Consider the following 18,648-nt stretch of genomic DNA (forward strand, 5'->3'; position numbering starts at 1 on the left):
GACGCGGAAGGAATAAGCATTTGATAAGGATTCTGGTAAAAATATGGAGATAATAATATACTCGTTCTTGATGGAAACAATAAAAGATACATATGTATATATGAATACAGAATTTTTTCAACTGTATCTTTTGACACTGGTCATAGTCCTAAAGACGCGGATACATGGAGGACGCGGAAGGAATAAGCATTTGATAAGGATTCTGGTAAAAATATGGAGATAATAATATACGTAGATATTATGTTAAAGTATAACATAGTAATAGTCAAATATAAATATTATTATTGATAGTGATGAAATTATTTACAATATAATTTTATCAAGAGAGTAACTAATCGAAATGTTCCGCGCTCAATCAATGAGCTAATAAAGACAGTAGTAATGTATAGGCAACTGAAAAAAAGTAGTCATGATGGATTTGAATTCATATTTAGATAACTATTGAATAATATTAATTATTCTATTTAATTTATACCTATTTGTAAACTAGAGGGTAATTACATTACCTAGCTAAGCTTCTAAATTAATAAATAGAAATGTAGTCATGATGGATTTGAATTCATATTTAGATAACTATTGAATAACATTAATTATTCTATTTAATTTATACCTATTTGTAAACTAGAGGGTAATTACATTACCTAGCTAAGCTTCTAAATTAATAAATAGAAATAAGTTACCTACCTACTTACATTTAAAAAATAAATTTTAGGCCTTAAATTTAAAATTAAAAGCTCTTTCAAATTAAACTGATATTTTGTTCATTTAATTACATTTAAAAAATAAATTTTAGGCCTTAAATTTAAAATTAAAAGCTCTTTCAAATTAAACTGATATTTTGTTCATTTAAAACGTTACTAACCCTTCCAAGTACTGTGTATTAGAAGGTAGGCACCTACGTATGCCTATGCATAGAATCATAGTAACCATGATGTTTTGTTTACTTTTCGGCATTTATGTTACATGAGTAAAGTCCTTTTATATTGGTACCAAATGTGTCTACCAAAAATTCTCAAGTTGAAATGCACTTTTACGCAAGCGCAAATGCATAAAATATCCCAAATTGGGTCACTTTTCTGAAATAGTGAAAATGGCTACCAAGATTTTCCTTTCTTTTAGTTTTAATAGATAGGTACGTGCTTTTGTTTCTTTGTACTTTCTCTTCAATGAGTAGTTCAAGGGTGAATAATATTCAATGACTTAAAGTTAGAAGTTTTACAGTTCAGTAAAAGAACTTATACTTACGTAATATTACGGCGACGTACTAACAGTAGCCATTGGCACATACAAAATTATCTAAGTAAAAATAAGTCAATAAAAATAAATTAATAAAAACAGGAACTCAATAATAATAATAATAATAAAAAAAATAAATAAAAATCAAATGAAACGAAAATAAAAACGAAAATATTTGAATCTAATTGAGATGCAACATGTTTGGGTTGAATTTGCTTTTCCTTTTAAAGAAACACTTTTCAGGCTTATGAGGGTTAATAGATGAAACACTTGATGAGTTTTCCCAAGTGAAAGAACACTCTGAAGCTTTGAACTATTAGTAATGTAGGGAAATGATTGTCCCCATACAAAATTAATTTAAGATGAAGTTTCTGAAACCCAAAGTTTTTTTTTTTTTTTTTTTTTTTGGGGGGCTGAGGTCTACCAAAAATTCTCAAGTTGAAATGCACTTTTACGCAAGCGCAAAAGCATAAAATATCCCAAATCGGGTCACTTTTCTGAAAGAGTGAAAATGGCTACCAAGATTTTCCTTTCTTTTAGTTTTAATAGATAGGTACGTGCTTTTGTTTCTTTGTACATTCTCTTCAATGCGTAGTTTAAGGGTGAATAATATTCAATGACTTAAAGTTAGGAGTTTTACAGTTCTAAATAAACTTATACTTACGTAATATTACGGCGACGTACTAACAGTAGCCATTGGCACATACAAAATTTTCTAAGTAAAAAAAAGTCAATAAAAATAAATTAATAAAAACAGGAACTCAATAAAAAAATAAATAAAAATCAAATGAAACGAAAATAATAACGAAAATATTTGAATCTAATTGAGATGCAACATGTTTGGGTTGAATTTGCTTTTCCTTTAAAAGAAACACTTTTCAGGCTTATGAGGTTAATAGATGAAACACTTGATGAGTTTTCCCAAGTGAAAGAACACTCTGAAGCTTTGAACTATTGGTAATGTAGGGAAATGATTGTCCCCATACAAAATTCATTTAAGATGAAGTTTCTGAAACCCAAAAGAGTTTTTTTTTTTCCTCAGGAGAACTGACGAACATAATAAGAAGTACCACGCTTTTTGTCCTCAAAATGGAAATATACACCTCACATCAAAGTCTTTTTTGTTGCTAAATGATAAAACTGACTAACACGTAAATTAACCAAAATCAAACAAAATAAAAACAAAACGAAATTTTAAATAATAAAAACATTTTTTGTAACTTTAATTTATACTAAAAAAAAGTATTTAAAGTTAAGCATAAATGCCTGTCACAAATGCCGTTCCCCGCTCAACGCACCACGCTAAATTTTATGACTTGACTTGGACTCGATCCACCAACCTCCAGATCCGAAGTCCATCGCGCTAACCACTACACCACTGAGATTGGTATTATTGTGAAGTTAATTTGATTCTGCTTATCATGGGTTAAAATTACTATTCCAAGTATGTAGGTAGGTATTAGGTACTTACCTATACTTCGGTTAGATATGTTTGTACATTATCGAAGTCACTCGGTAACTTTGTGAAGCTCCATATCAGAAGTGTAGAGATAAAATCCGCCCCGGGTAGAACCGAACACGCGTAACTAGGCTGACCAAAGTTGCTTCTAAAATTATCTTATAGATAGGTAAGTAGGTACATACCTACTTCTTAGCAATTCTACAGAAGACGTTAAACCTCTGTCAAAAATCAAAGGTACCTCTACTTGATTGTGCTGTTTGTGGGGTTTTCATGTTTACAAAATGGAAATAAGTATATCAGTCAGACTGCGGGATGAAATTACTACACGGTTGGCGCACAAACACTAGGTCTCATCATTTCTTTATTAAGGGTTTGAATGTCTCAATGTGAAGAAAAACAAGTGAACACTGGATTAGTCCAAAAGCATGGCATATTTGTATAATAGGTAGCTTAGTGGAAAAATCTCAGACAGCACCGTGCTTTAGGAAATAACATTATTATTACTGAAAATATGCCATTATGGATCATAGTCCAAAATAAATTGAACGTTAACATTATAATGTTGTCTTTATCTAAAAGACAGATGGAATGTTTTGAAAACAGGTGAACACATCTGTAGTAGACACTTACATGATGAGGGGTAAACAACACTTGTATTGAAGTTTCTCCCTCACATCTGTAAGTAACTAGGAAAATGAGACCCTACAAAACCTTCTTCATAAATGAAAATGAGAAAACCGAAGTTATTTGGCACCTAATTGAGCAAGGATTGTGCTGCATGGAAAATGCAAGGACCTACATGATGAGGGGAAAACAATACTTGTATTGAAGTTTCTCCCTCACATCTGTAAGTAACTAGGAAAATGAGACCCTACAAACCTTCTTCATAAATGAAAATGAGAAAACCGAAGTTATTTGGCACCTAATTGAGCAAGGATTGTGCTGCATGGAAAATGCAAGGACATAATTGTATCAAAAAAGGACACGTTGAAACCAAGTGTAATGAAAAAGGTAGAGAGAGGACAAACAATTAAAATAACAGTTATGGCAGTAATTGTGTGGCAGTAAAATAAGGTTACATAAAATGCCTTGGGCAGTTGAAAAAAAGTGTACAAATGCCAATGACAGTGGATTTAAACAAAACATAACAATAGAAATCATATTCAAGCATGTTGTTCTTTTAAGTAGGATTATGAAAATGAAAATAATGTAAAATTTCAGCTAACCACTTGGTAAATCATTTCAAGACGTGTTCAGGACTTGAGCCATTGGTGTTTTAATGGGAACATGTGGCAACAATGCAAATGATGATAAAGTTGTAAAGTACACAATAGACTTAAAAGAGCAGACTTCTTTTAAAATAGGTAAAAAATACCTTGCGTAGAAAGGAAAGATGATATTGGGAAAGAAAAAAAAAGTAAAAAATCCGACAGAAGGTTGCCAAATGAACACACAAAACACTTCATGGATTGCAAAATGTAATCAAGGTTACTACAGAATGCAAAGAGAGGAAAACACACAATGAATCAATTCTCATTCAACTTAATTTTAAAAATAGTTTCAACAGAAATATTAAGGCAAACAGTTATAATAAAAAGTAAAACGTAACAATTTTATTAGGATAGTGATAGTAAATTTTACTAGTAATGAGAGAACAGAGAATTAAGCTATGAATAGTACTCGAGATGTTCAGAATATTTAAAGAAAAAGGGAAAATTGGATCAGTAATTTAGATTTAAAAGGGATAAAAAACATTATCATATGACCTAGGAATAGTCTTCAAATAAAATTAAAATCAAAGGAATCAAAACATACCTTTAAGGCTGAGGAAAGAAGATGAAAGAAGTTTTAAAGGCATAGGAAAGGTGGAAATGAGTTAAATGAAAATCAGGAGATGGAGTAGAATAAATAAGAGACACTGAAACATTGATCAAATTTTTACTGACATGAAATAACGCATGTTCAAGTGTTTGGAGGCTCGAGTACAAAATGGGACACTTTTATGTAACCTTTGTGAAGGTGTGATCACTTCAACTGACGATTATTATATTCATACTGTGAATTTTAGGAGATGACCATTTATGTTAAAAGTAGGTAGTGTACTGTTTTCGGGGTATAGTTTCCTTAAACGCAGTTGATTTTTTTCACTAGACGATCACCGATTGTTCGTCAGGTTTTTTTTTTTTTGACATAGCTTTCGTCCTTTATATTACTGGCTGTTGGCCTTTGGCTTTTTCAAAACATTTCATTAATTAAAAGAATCATTCACAAGTTCATCAAAATACGAGATAGTCAAACTAATAAGTCATTTATTTTGTTGAAGTGATCACAAACTTTCAGGGTAGTCATTTACACACACAGTAAGAAAAAAATTAATTTAGACCAAAAACAAAATTGAGTTCTTAAAGGTATGTTTTGATTCCTTTGATTTTAATTTTATTTGAAGACTATTCCTAGGTCATATTATAATGTTCTTTGTCCCTTTTAAATCAAAACTACTGATCCAATTTTCCCTTTTCCTTTAAATATTCTGAACATCTCGAGTACTATTCATAGCTTAATTTTCTGTTCTCTCATTACTAGTAAAATTTACTATCACTATCCTAATAAAATTGTTACGTTTTACTTTTTATTATAACTGTTTGCCTTAATATTTCTGTTGAAACTATTTTTAAAATTAAGTTGAATGAGAATTGATTCATTGTGTGTTTTCCTCTCTTTGCATTCTGTAGTAACCTTGATTACATTTTGCAATCCATGAAGTGTTTTGTGTGTTCATTTGGCAACCTTCTGTCGGATTTTTTACTTTTTTTTTCTTTCCCAATATCATGTACATATCTTACTTTGTCATTCATTAGGTAGTATTTCATTATTTTCAAGCTGGAAGTAAAATTGAGTCAGCTAAGATTGGTTTGTTTTGTCAGCCCATCTTACTTTGTCATTCATTAGGTAGTATTTCATTATTTTCAAGCTGGAAGTAAAATTGAGTCAGCTAAGATTGGTTTGTTTTGTCAGCCATGACATTATGTAACTTGCTCCCTGGATTACAATGAAATCAATGTTGCCTTTACTTCTTGCACAGTACATTTCATTTAGTTTAGTATACAATTAACTCCTACATGCTCAGATCAAGCATACTAAGCGTAATCTTTATAAAATCACAACTTTTTCCTGACATAACATTCTTACAAGAGTTTTCAGTGACTTTCTTTTGCTTAAGAATAAAATCTAGGAAATTTATCATTATTTTTTCTACAAAAGAAAAAAAAAGTTAAAAAAAATATTTTGATTTTGCTTCAGACATAAATCTTAAATATATTCCTGAGTTCGATTTATTTTGAATAGTACCTCCCTACATACTGAATTCATTATTTTTTGAAATGTACTTAAATACTTTCGTATGAATAGGAGGTATCAATAGTTGTACAAAAGAAATAGTTACAAAGGTGGGTGGAAAGTTACACCTTCTAATTAAAAAGAACAGAGAGGAATATCTAATGAAAACTTTGGTCATACACAACATGTGTTCTTTGAATAATCAAGAAAGTAAATAACATTATCCAATAGTTGTACAAAAGAAATAGTTACAAAGGTGGGTCGAAAGTTACACCTTCTAACTAAAAAGAACAGAGAGGAATATCTAATGAAAACTTTGGTCATACACAACATGTGTTCTTTGAATAATCAAGAAAGTAAATAACATTATGATTTTATAAAAAACGCTTCTTATTTGACAGGTTAAAAATAACAATAGGAATATCATAAGTATAAAGAATCAAAAATAAAACAAGAAAACAGAATAGTATTTATAAACATTTACAAGATGATAAAACAAGTTTATTACAAACAAAGTTTACAGATTTATTAATTTACATAAAGTGAAAATAAATAATAAAAAATAATTACACACTTAAATTATAGTATAAAAATATGACTAATTTTTTTTTCTTCTTTTAATATAAATAACTTTCAAAGTGTAGAGCAATAGCATACAGTATCTGCTAAATATGTACACAGTAAATGGTGGATAGTTTTTATAGATGCCAAATTATTACAATAAATAAAAGATAACAGATTATAAATTAAGACAGTATAATGATCATTGTTAAAGAAAAATAGAGCTAAGCAAAGAAATTCTACTAAAATCAAAAATTCAAGTAAATTTCCTAATTGTGTACTGAAAACTTCAATAAATTGGAAAGAAAACCAGAGTCGAATATTTAATATGCCGTCAACACGTCCTGCCACCTACATTTTGTAGAAATGGAGTGTAAAACAATGGGGAAATTCTGATAGATAATAAAGTTAACACCAGATTTCCTTTTGATAAAAATAAAACTTTTAACTAGAAGAATTCCAAAATTTCATGGGATGGTTAAAAAAAGAAAGAAATTACTTGACTGAAATTTGATCCTGCTGAACATTTAGCAGAGGAATAGTTTCCCCCCCTTAAAGGGTTTAATAGAAGAGAAGTAAGAAAACAATATAAGTACCTAGGTACATACATATGCGAGGTAAAATTTGAGCCTTTTACTCAAACTTAAATTACCTTTTTTTTTGTTCTTCTTAAAACACAGTTCAGCATTTTCATTTGACATGAACTAATAAAAGGTGAAGATTATAAATAAACATAACAATAACAACAAAGGAAAGGAGGGAAAGAAAAAAGCCTTCTTTGAATAAAAATCTGGCTTCCTACAACTGGAACTACAAAGAAAACTGCAGTTTCCTTCGAAAAAAAACTAGGTTTTCTTTTAAAGATAAGTCCTCAGTGAGAGTAAAGAAAACTGGAATTTGTAATTGTGTTAAGCACATTTAAATGCTTGTCACAAATATCGTTCCCCGATTATAATATTACACCTAGATAGATTTTATAACTTGACTTGGACTCGAACCACCAACCTCCGGATCCAAAGTCCAACGCGTTAACAACTGCGCCACTGAGGTTGGTGAGTAAAAAAAAAAAAAAACTGCATAGGTCTTCTACGTAGAAAACTTCCAAGAATTTTTCGAAGAAAACTGTGTAGGTCTTTCGAAAAATACTGCTTAGGTCTTCTATGTAGAAAAATTCTAAAGCATTTTTCGAAGAAAACCGCTTAGGTCTTCTTCGTAGAAATCTTCTGAAGTATTTTTCAAAGAAAACTGTAAAACTTCTGGAGCATTTTTCGAAGAAAACTGCTAAGTCTTCTTTGTAGAAAATTTCTTAGGTTTTCCCTATGAAAACCTCTTCGGTATTTTTTAAGAAAACGGTCTTCTTTGCATCTCACAGCGCGTCGTACGATATTGGTAGATGACGTCATCACGGGAGTACAGTGTTGTCGCTAGGTATGATATCGGCGTGTTAGAGACTCTCATGTTCGGAGAGCTATATCTCGCGATCTAGTGAACGCATTTTCTTCGTTTTAATCTCAATATTTTTTTTATTTTTTATATTCTTTTCTGAGATAATAAAAAAAAAAATCATGAGAATCACCAATTCTCTCAATCAAATAAATAGTCAACAAATGGTATATCTATCCGTAAAAGGCGGAGCTTATGCCACGTTAATACTGTTCGTTAATAAGGATTAGGGAGTACTATTAGCCCAGTGATTAACCACTTGAAGGATTAGACACCCTAGTTAGCTTAGATGTAGCACTCTGCCTTGTAAGCGCAAGGTTGCAGGTTGGATTCTCCCGCCCGAGGCGGATTTGTCCTAAACAGATGAAGTTCATTTTCACATAACAATCCGGTTTCCTCCTGTCCTGTCTTTGTCCTTTCTTCAGGACGATAGGATCTTAGCAGTTACAGTTTCCTCTATTAAACCTTTTAGGGCCTGAAAAGAAGTCTCATGATGGATTTCACCAACGACTTAATGAGAGATTTAACTAATCGAAGAATTTTTAATCATCCAAAAAGGATATTTTAATAAGATAAAAAGGAGTTTTTATTGGTCCAAATAAGAGTTTTTAGTGATCCAAAAAGGAGGAGTTTTTAAAAACTCCTGTTTGAATCATTAAAACAATGGACTGCGGCTGGAGAATCTGCCCCAAGCTGGCAAAATCAGTCAAATCGGCCGAAAAAGTGATTTTCCGGCAGATCTGACCGTTTTCTGGGATTCAAATGGAATAATTCTCATGGGCTTCTTTAAAAAAGGTAAAACGACAACTGGACTGAACTTTTGACAAGATTTGATGAAGCAGTGCAGCTCAAACCCCCCCATTTTGCAACGAAAAAACTGCTGTTCCACCGTGACAATGCTCCGTCTCACACCTCAACAATTTTCAAGGCTAAACTCCACCATTTTGGTTAGGAATTGTTGCTACAACCACCCTACTCAACTAACTTGACTCCCTATGATTATTTTCTGTTCTCTAACTTGAAAATTTGGATCAGCGGAAAGCGGTTCACCTCAAAGGATGACGTGAGCACCCCAAAAAAACGCTATTTTGAGGACTTTGATGGCAGCTGCTATTTGGAAGGGTTAAAAATGTGGCAGGGACGCTGGGTTAAGTGTGTGGCCCTAAAAATAGACCAAGTTGAAAAATAGAACCAAAACATGTAGGTATCTTGCACCATTTTCTCAAACACAGGTACTTATTGATCCACCCTCGTACATACATATGCGAGGTAAAATTTGAGCCTTTTACTCAAACTTAAATTACCTTTTTTTTTGTTCTTCTTAAAACACAGGTCAGCATTTTCATTTGACATGAAATTTTCAATAAAAGGTGAAAATTATAAATAAACATAACAATAACAACAAAGGAAAGGAGGGAGAGAAAAGCCTTCTTTGAATAAAAATCTGGCTTCCTACAACTGGAACTACAAAGAAAACTGCAGTTTCCTTCGAACAAAAACTAGGTTTTCTTTTAAAGATAAGTCCTCAGTGAGAGTAAAGAAAACTGGAATTTGTAATTGTGTTAAACATATTTAAATGCTTGTCACAAATATCGTTCCCCAATTATTACACCTAGATAGATTTTATAACTTGACTTGGATTCAAACCACCAACCTCCAGATCCAAAGTCCAACGCGTTAACAACTGCGCCACTGAGGTTGGTGAGTAAAAAAAAAAAAAAAAATTACAGGGTTTATACGCGACCTGGAAAAACTGGAAAAGTAATGGAATCTGAAAATCGGACAAAAAGTCATGGAAAATTGTGAAAAATTTAAAGAAAACCTGGAAAAGTCATGGACTTTGCCACCCGGTCGAAAATTAAAAATGTTCAAAATTAAATATCGAGTTTTTTCCGAAAAACGGCCTGCGGCGCATTTCCCCTCATATTCCTTGACGTTCAGCATATTGCATATTTTATTTTAATGAAGGGGTAATCTTACTGGTTTTTTTTTTTTAAGTATCTCCGCCCCCTAATTTTCTGGCAAATTCATGGAAATTGTCTGGAAAAGTCATGGAATTTCATTCCGGGAAAAGCATATAAACCCTGTATTGGAATTTTAACAACGGCTGATGTCTACGTTTCAGAGCATATTGGGTACATCATCGGGTACATAGTCTCGCTGGTGGTGGCCATAATTCTCCTTATTGGCATACTCAAGAGAAGCAGGAAACTCATGCTCCCGTGGCTGATCGTATCCGTTATATCTGTGGTGATTGCCCTCATCTATGTTGCGTTCGTTGTGATTCTTCTCTTCATTAAGGTCGACCCGCTGATGGCCCTTGCGGGACTTATTGGCGGACTCATTGGAGTGGGTGAGTAGAATAGAATAGAATATACCTTCTAATAGAATATACCTAATAGGGGGCACGGTTGGTCCAGTGGTAACGCGCTTGCTTGCCATGCAGAAGGTCCCGGGTTCGAATCCCACCATCGACAAAAAATTGTACTCATTTTTCGATTGCAAATATTTCAACGGGTTACTTTCTGGTGTTCTCGTGTTGACCCAGCACCTAAATGGGAAGTATTGTGTCTCTTCTCGCTCATCTGATGAGAGGCATACTACGGGATGGGCATGCTACGACACAGACCACAAGCGTCTAATGTAGCAGTTGTTTCATCGCTACGAAATCGTAAATATTTACTTCTGCCACAACCCCACATACCCTAGGGAAAAGTACTTTAAAATAAGTTCTTCAGTGTTCCTCAGGACATTTAGGCCAGCCACTCACTATGAGGTAGACCTGACCAGGTGTACCTGTCGGATCTTCCTGATTAAGCTTCTAGGAATATACGAAGTATGTTGTGGTACTCAAAGTAGCTTTTGGGGGGTGACAATTTACCTGTGTGGTTGATACCAATGGGTCGTGATATTTCTGACACTGACGGGGATCGAACCCTCGTCGTACTGTGGTACTGACTGTTGTCTTTGGTGTCTTTGTTCTTGTTGGCATCCTTCTTGCTGTTAGTCATGCAATGTCTGGAAACATACAAGGAATTACATGAGTAAGACTTCAAACAGAGAATTACTTGGCTACCGATATACATAAAGGTGTGTCCAAACATAGTCGACCGATAAAACCATGTTGTCGAGGCAGTGTGGACGGTTCAGTAGCAGTAGTGATCGACGGCCGGTCGACTATGTGTGGACACACCTTAAGAGGACTAACTGAAAAGTCCCTTTACCCCAGCAGTCTAAACATGGTCTCGTTAATTTTATGGGTTTAATATTAATAACATAATACAACGAAAGTTTAGAACAAAAGATTACGATATTTGTAAATATTTACTTCCGCCACAACCCCACATACCCTAGGGAAAAGTACTTTAAAATAAGTTCTTCAGTGTTCCTCAGGACTTTTAGGCCAGCCACTCACTATGAGGTAGACCTGACCAGGTGTACCTGTCGGATCTTCCTGATTAAGCATCTAGGAATATACCAAGTATGTTGTGGTACTCAAAGTAGCTTTTGGGGGTGACAATTTACCTGTATGGTTGATACCAATGGGTCGCGATATTTCTGACACTGACGGGGATCGAACCCTCGTCGTACTGTGGTACTGACTATAAGGTAGACCTGACCAGGTGTACCTGTCGGATCTTCCTGATTAAGCTTCTAGGAATATACGAAGTATGTTGTGGTACTTAAAGTAGCTTTTGGGAGTGACAATTTACCTGTATGGTTGATACCAATGGGTCGCGATATTTCTGACACTGACGGGGATCGAACCCTCGTCGTACTGTGGTACTGACTATTGTCTTTGGTGTCTTTGTTCTTGTTGGCATCCTTCTTGCTGTTAGTCATGCAATGTCTGGAAACATACATACAAGGAATTACATGAGTACAGACTTCAAACAGAGAATTACTTGGCTACCGATATAAAGGTGTGTCCAAACATAGTCGACCGATGAAACCATGTTGTCGAGGCAGTGTGGACGGTTCAGTAGCAGTAGTGATCGACGGCCGGTCGACTATGTGTGGACACACCTTAAGAGGACTTTTCAGTCCCATTGGCATTCGCAGAGAGTAAATAGCACCCTTTCCATTTTTATTGTTTTTTTTTCACTCCTCTAGCACCTGCTGTTGCTGTTGTTAATGTTGTTGTTTTTTTTTTTCTACAAAACCACCTTAAATATTAAATCACATGAATGGCAAAACTGTGCCTGATTCAAACATAATAAAGGTAGAAGCACACTGTTATGTCACGTGAGGGCAGTGTGGCTATCATGAACGAAATTACCTACAAATTACAATATTATGGGAAAACTTTGAATTACATCTTTCTGACTCTCCATGAGCTCAAGTGACGTGATAGTAGTGTGTTTCTATTTCTACCCTTAAGGGTTGTTCAAACTGTGCTGATCGCTCGATAAGGATTGTTCAAACTGTGGATTACGTCACGTGAGGGCAGTGTGGCTATCATGAACGAAATTACCGACAATATTATGGGAAAACTTTGATTACATCTTTCTGAATCTCCATGAGCTCAAGTGACGTGATACTAGTGTGTTTCTCTTTCTACCCTTAAGGGTTGTTCAAACTGTGCTGATCGCTCGATAAGGATTGTTCAAACTGTGGTAATCACGTTGTCCTAAGTTATAGGCCCGTTATAGCGTGAACCATGGAGACGGTAACTTACTTGAGAACGGTCGCATGCATATGGGCAGCCATGGCGTTATCTTCCACCTGCATCCACAGGTTACCCGGTCCTGTGACGGTGGCCGTTCCCACTTCCAAGTAGAAGAACGTCTGGGAGTCACCACAACATCGGATGCTGTGAATCTGGAAAGCAAACACACATCGGTAGCCATTAACACAAGTCATAAAAAAAGGAAATTAAATAATAGAATCGCAATCTCAAATTCTTTGTGGTAAAGCAGAGCTTGTTCACAACTTTTGTGAATATCACAGAATTACTAAGTGCCTCCTTATTTGCAATCAATTTCCATAATTCAATAATCTTTTTACACTGGTAATGCCGCCACTGGTCGTTACTCGGTTAAAGTAGCTACTCAATTGTCCTCACGAGGCTGAGTGCACCCCGAAATCCAAGCACAGAGCCAAAAAAAACTTCGACCCCACCGGGTATCGAACCCGGGACCTCCGGAGTGCTAGCCTAATGTGATAACCACTCGGCCAAGGAGGCTGCTCCAAACTAGTAGTACAGTGAACTGCAAAGCTCCGGAACACCAAAGACCCAATGAGGCCTTAACTCTAATCCAGTTCACTTTGCACTATAAATTATTGGTTGTGTTGGATGACTCACCGAAAATTCAACATTGTCCAGCTTGAAACCCGGGACCTCCGGAGTGCTAGCCTAATGTGATACCCACTCGGCCCAGGAGGCTGCTCCAAAATAGTAGTACAATGAACTGCATAGCTCCGGTACATCAAAGACCCAATGAGGCCTTAACTCTAATCCAGTGCACTTTGCACTATAAATTATCGGTTGTGTTGGATAACTCACCGAAAATTCAACATTATCCAGCTTGTCCGTGTCAATGTTGGATCCCGTTTTGACCAATATGATGCTCTGATCCGTCAGGCAAATAACTTCTCGTTGCTATGACGACCTCGTGACTTTTGTTTACTATGTGAGAAGTCTATCTCCATCCAATCCTCGCTATGTTCTAGACTAGACTGACTGGAGGAATGAGCAGGGAGCCGGGGTTTGGTACCTCCTCCTACTCCTACCTTGCTTCCCACACTGAACGCTCTGGTTCGGGAACAGTCTTGAGTTTCATTTCTGTAAACAAAACACACATTAAAATTAAAATAAATCAAGGTAACTTGGATCTTGCAAAAAATTCTGGATTAATATAGTCGAAATATCACAGCCCAACAAGACTACATGTCCAGCTTGTCCGTGTCAATGTTGGATCCCGTTTTGACCAATATGATGCTCTGATCCGTCAGGCAAAGTAGATAGGGGCCGGTAATGTTTTTATTTCCTCCTAGCTCTCGGTTGGCCATCTCAACCGGCCACACATATTCTGAAACAGAAATACCAGAGACCGATAAATGAGATGAAGAGGTGAATCTATGTTGTCGAGGCAGTGTACGATTTTAGTCGAAGTGTGGACACAGCTTAAGATCGCCAAAAAAGAGAAGGACAAACGAAAGAAAAAGATGAAAACAAAGGTTAGACATGAGGGAAAAAGAAAAATGCGTAAAGTCAAAAATAAACAAAGGGAATTCAGCCAAAAATGTGAGAACATACATAAATTCAACTCCCACATTGACAATATGACGACAGTGCACATCGTATAGCACCCTTTCCATTTTTATTGTTTTTTTTTTTCACTCCTGTAGCACCTGCTGTTGCTGTTGTTAATGTTTTTTTTCTACAAAACCACCTTAAATATTAAATCACATGAATGGCAAAACTGTGCCTGATTCACACATAATGAAGGTAGAAGCACACTGTTATGTCACGTGAGGGCAGTGTGGCTATCATGAACGAAATTACCTACAATATTATGGGGAAACTTTGAACTACATCTTTCTGACTCTCCATGAGCTCATGTGACGTGATAGTAGTGTGTTTCTATTTCTACCCTTAAGGGTTGTTCAAACTGTGCTGATCGCTCGATAAGGATTGTTCAAACTGTGGTAATCACGTTGTCCCAAGTTATAGGCCCGTTATGTCCCAAGTTATAGGCCCGTTAAAGGCTGAACCATGGAGATTGGAGACGGTAACTTACTTGAGAACGGTCGCATGCATATGGGCAGCCATGGCGTTATCTTCCACCTGCATCCACAGGTTACCCGGTCCTGTGACGGTGGCCGTTCCCACTTCCAAGTAGAAGAACGTCTGGTAGTCACCGCAACATCGGATGCTGTGAATCTGGAAAGCAAACACACACCAGTAGCCATTAACACAAGTCATAAAAAAAAAAGGAAATTAAATAATAGAATCGCAATCTCAAATTCTTTGTGGTAAAGCAGAGCTTGTTCACAACTTTTGTGAATATCACAGAATTACTAAGTGCCTCCTTATTTGCAATCAATTTCCATAATTCAATAATTTTTTTACACTGGTAATGCCGCCACTGGTCGCTACTCGATTAAAGTAGCTACTCAATTGTCCTCACGAGGCTGAGTGCACCCCGAAATCCAAGCACAGAGCCAAAAAAAACTTCGACCCCACCGGGTATCAAACCCGGGACCTCCGGAGTGCTAGCCTAATGTGATACCCACTCGGCCCAGGAGGCTGCTCCAAAATAGTAGTACAATGAACTGCATAGCTCCGGTACATAGGCCTTAACTCTAATCCAGTTCACTTTGCACTATAAATTATTGGTTGTGTTGGATGAAAGACCCAATGAGGCCTTAACTCTAATCCAGTGCACTTTGCACTATAAATTATCGGTTGTGTTGGATAACTCACCGAAAATTCAACATTATCCAGCTTGTCCGTGTCAATGTTGGATCCCGTTTTGACCAATATGATGCTCTGATCCGTCAGGCAAAGTAGATAGGGGCCGGTAATGTTTTTATTTCCTCCTAGCTCTCGGTTGGCCATCTCAACCGGCCACACATATTCTGAAACAGAAATACCAGAGACCGATAAATAAATAGGACCGGAAAATAAATAAAAAAAACATTCAGAGCCACAAAAAAATAAAAATAAATTAAATAAATAAATCAAATAAAAGTAGCATAAAGATGAAATAATAACTAATAATACTCTTCACTTGAATGAGAGCATTAGTTATTATTTCATCTTCATTCATATGGAACTTCACAAAGTTACAGAATCCTCCATCAAGAAATAAAAAGTAGGTCGGTCAAACATGTGGTAACACAAACTTTTAAAAGGTTTCTTCAGATATTTTGGACACAAACATTGCTCGAATCATCAGACATCAAAAAACAGTTCCTGAGTAATTCAAGTCAAATAGAGAGGCCACATCAAATATTTCTTAAAAATTACTTTTATTAATGCATGTGACTCAACTTGTTATAGAAAAAATTATCGAATACTTTCAAAAAAAATTCCGTACCTAAATTCCCTATTGTTTAAAGTCCCTAGCCTTTTCCGCTAAATTTTCCACCATGGGCAAGGACAGTCTGCACAGCATGCACACGCGCCATTCCTGCGCCCGCCACACCTGCTTCAAGCACCGCTCAAGCCGGCCCTGCCACCGCCAACGGCCCCTATGCAGCTGCAAGCTCCGGAAACAATGCAGCAAGTTCTACAACCAGCTGAGGCTCGACCAGACCGCGATTTCTCCACCAGCGCTACCAGCCCCGAAGAAGAAGAAGAAGAAGAAGAAGAAGAAGAGAATGAAAGAAGGAATTGAAGATGATGAGAAAAAGCAAAAAGATAAGGATAAGGAGGATGAAAAAAGTAGAAGAAGAGGAGGAAGACGAAGAAAAGACAGAAGAAGTGAGAGTAAAAGAGGAAAATGAAAGAATAAGTTTGGTAAAAAAGAGAAGAAGGAGGAGTGGGAGGAGAAGGAGGAGAAGAAACAGCGAAGTTACAGGGAACGAAGTTGAAGGAAAACTTTTCAAAATAAGGAAAGACAAAAAAAGGGGAAGAAAATAAGAAGAATAAAAGCAAACCCAGGTATAATAATAATAATAATAATAATTTCACACTCACTGCATTTTCATTTTTTAAATCCTTTGTTTTGATTTTGTTTAGAATACGCTGAAAGTAATAGAAAGTAATAATAATTGAGTGATGGTGGAATATTGTTATTGCTGACAACATTAACAAGGAATATTGGGGGATGAATCATTTTGAGTTCCTTTTAGGGTAGGTATGTACATTACAGGTGACAGTGAAAGAAGTGGACTGACATCGACTGAAACCCAAAAATAATAATAATAATTCATAATGTTAGAAAAGAATTTATTAAGAACTAGCTCTGCTTTTACCTTAACAGTAGGCTACTGCTACAATATCTATTATTGTAGTGAAATTTCTCACATAATCCAATTGATCTCGGCTGGCATTGAACCCATGCCTTTCCTGGTAAACATTACAGTTGACAGTGAAAGAAATGGACTGACATCGACTGAAACCCATAAAATAATAATACCTAATTCATAATGTTAGAAAAGAATTAAGAACTCTCCTTTTACCTTAACAGTAGGCTGCTGCTACAATATTATTGTAGTCAAATTTCTCACATAATCCAATTGATCTCGGCTGGAATTGAACCCATGCCTTTCCTGGTAGAGTTCTTGAAAACTGCAACACCAAAGCGGTAAAAGTTCTCTTTTTTTTGCACACCCACCCAAGATTCCGGAAAAAAGTAAGAAAATTTTTTGGGAAAATTGAAAAATGCAAATAACACCTCCGCGTACTTTATAAGGTATTGTTTTTTCTCTCTCCCACCCTTTCTCCCTCGTTCCTCCCCTCCTCCCTTTCATCATCAATATTCCTCTCTTTCTCCACCTCCTCTTTCTACTTCTCGTCCTCCTCCTCCTCATTCCAATTTAAGTCTTCCAGTTGAACTTATTAAAATGTCGGCTCAATAACAATCTTGTTCCCCCTCCTCCTCTCCTTCCCAATTTCCCCTCCCTCTACCCCTCCATCCCTTCCTTTTCCCACAAAACCAATCAAACACCCACTCCCCCCCCCTCATTCCTAAAAACATCGTATCGCCTTCGCTTTAAATTTTTAATTAGATTTTTTTTCGCGTCTTCTCTTTCTCTCCCTCTCTCTCTTTCTCTCTCTCTCTCACTCTTTCTCTCTCTCCCCCTCTTTCTCTCCCTGTCTCCTTCTCTCTCCCTCTCTTCTTCTCTCTCTCTCTCTCTCTTTCTCTCTCTCTCACACTCTTTCTCTCTCTCCCTCTTTCTCTCTCTCCCCCTCTTTCTCTCCCTGTCTCCTTCCCTCTCTCCTTCTCTCTCTCTGTCCTTTTCTTTTCCACTTAAACCCATCACAAAGGGGAAAGGAGAGGGGGGGGGACGTTCATAGCTCGTAATACAATTTGATTATTTAAAACCTTTGTACCATATTACCTTATTCAAACCGTCCCCCGTTTGGTGCTGGAGAATTAATTTGCCTTTTCTGAAGAAGAAGAAAAAAATACGAGTAATGACGTTTTTTTTTTTTGAGAGAGAGAGAGAGAGGGAGAGAGAGAGAGAGGGAGGGAGAGAGAGGGAGGGAGAGAGAGAGAGCGAGAGAGAGAGGGAGGGAGAGAGAGGGAGAGGGAGGGAGAGAGAGGGAGAGCGAGGGAGGTGGGTATCATATGAGTAGAATTCATATAAAGAGGGACGAAGGAGAGGGAGAGAGAGAGAGGGGGGTGAATATACGAGTATAGAAATCAGATAAAGAGGGACGAAGGAGAGAGAGAGAGAGAGATAATTTCATGATTGACGTCAGAAGAATATTGGATATAGAGAACCAGGAATAATAAATTATAGAGAGAGGAGAGAAAGTAGAGACTGAAATTTAAAGTGTGGAGGTGTATCTGTAGAGATCAAAGAGGTGGACTGAAAATGAACGTATCTAAAAGTATCAATGGTTTTGGGTGCAGATGAACGATAGAGAGAAAGAAAGAGAGAGAGAGAGAGAGAGAGAGAGAGAGAGAGGAGAGAAAGTAGAGACTGAAATT

General features: G+C 36.2%; 2 long non-coding RNA genes across 2 annotated transcripts; one reads left to right on the forward strand and one right to left on the reverse strand.

The window, feature by feature from the left end:
- The first annotated feature begins 775 nt into the window (after positions 1-775).
- LOC113468492 lies at positions 776-2,051 on the forward strand. Its single transcript, XR_003392230.1, has 2 exons — positions 776-997; positions 1,655-2,051. It is a non-coding gene; the product is annotated as an uncharacterized LOC113468492 (long non-coding RNA).
- Positions 2,052-2,957: 906 nt separating this feature from the next.
- LOC113468491 lies at positions 2,958-5,100 on the reverse strand. Its single transcript, XR_003392229.1, has 2 exons — positions 3,662-5,100; positions 2,958-3,493 (listed from the first exon to the last, which is right to left on the reverse strand). It is a non-coding gene; the product is annotated as an uncharacterized LOC113468491 (long non-coding RNA).
- Between the last annotated feature and the right edge of the window lie 13,548 nt (positions 5,101-18,648).

This window comes from Diaphorina citri, unplaced genomic scaffold (assembly GCF_000475195.1).
Source record: "Diaphorina citri unplaced genomic scaffold, Diaci psyllid genome assembly version 1.1 scaffold754, whole genome shotgun sequence".
Lineage (NCBI taxonomy): Eukaryota > Metazoa > Arthropoda > Insecta > Hemiptera > Psyllidae > Diaphorina > Diaphorina citri.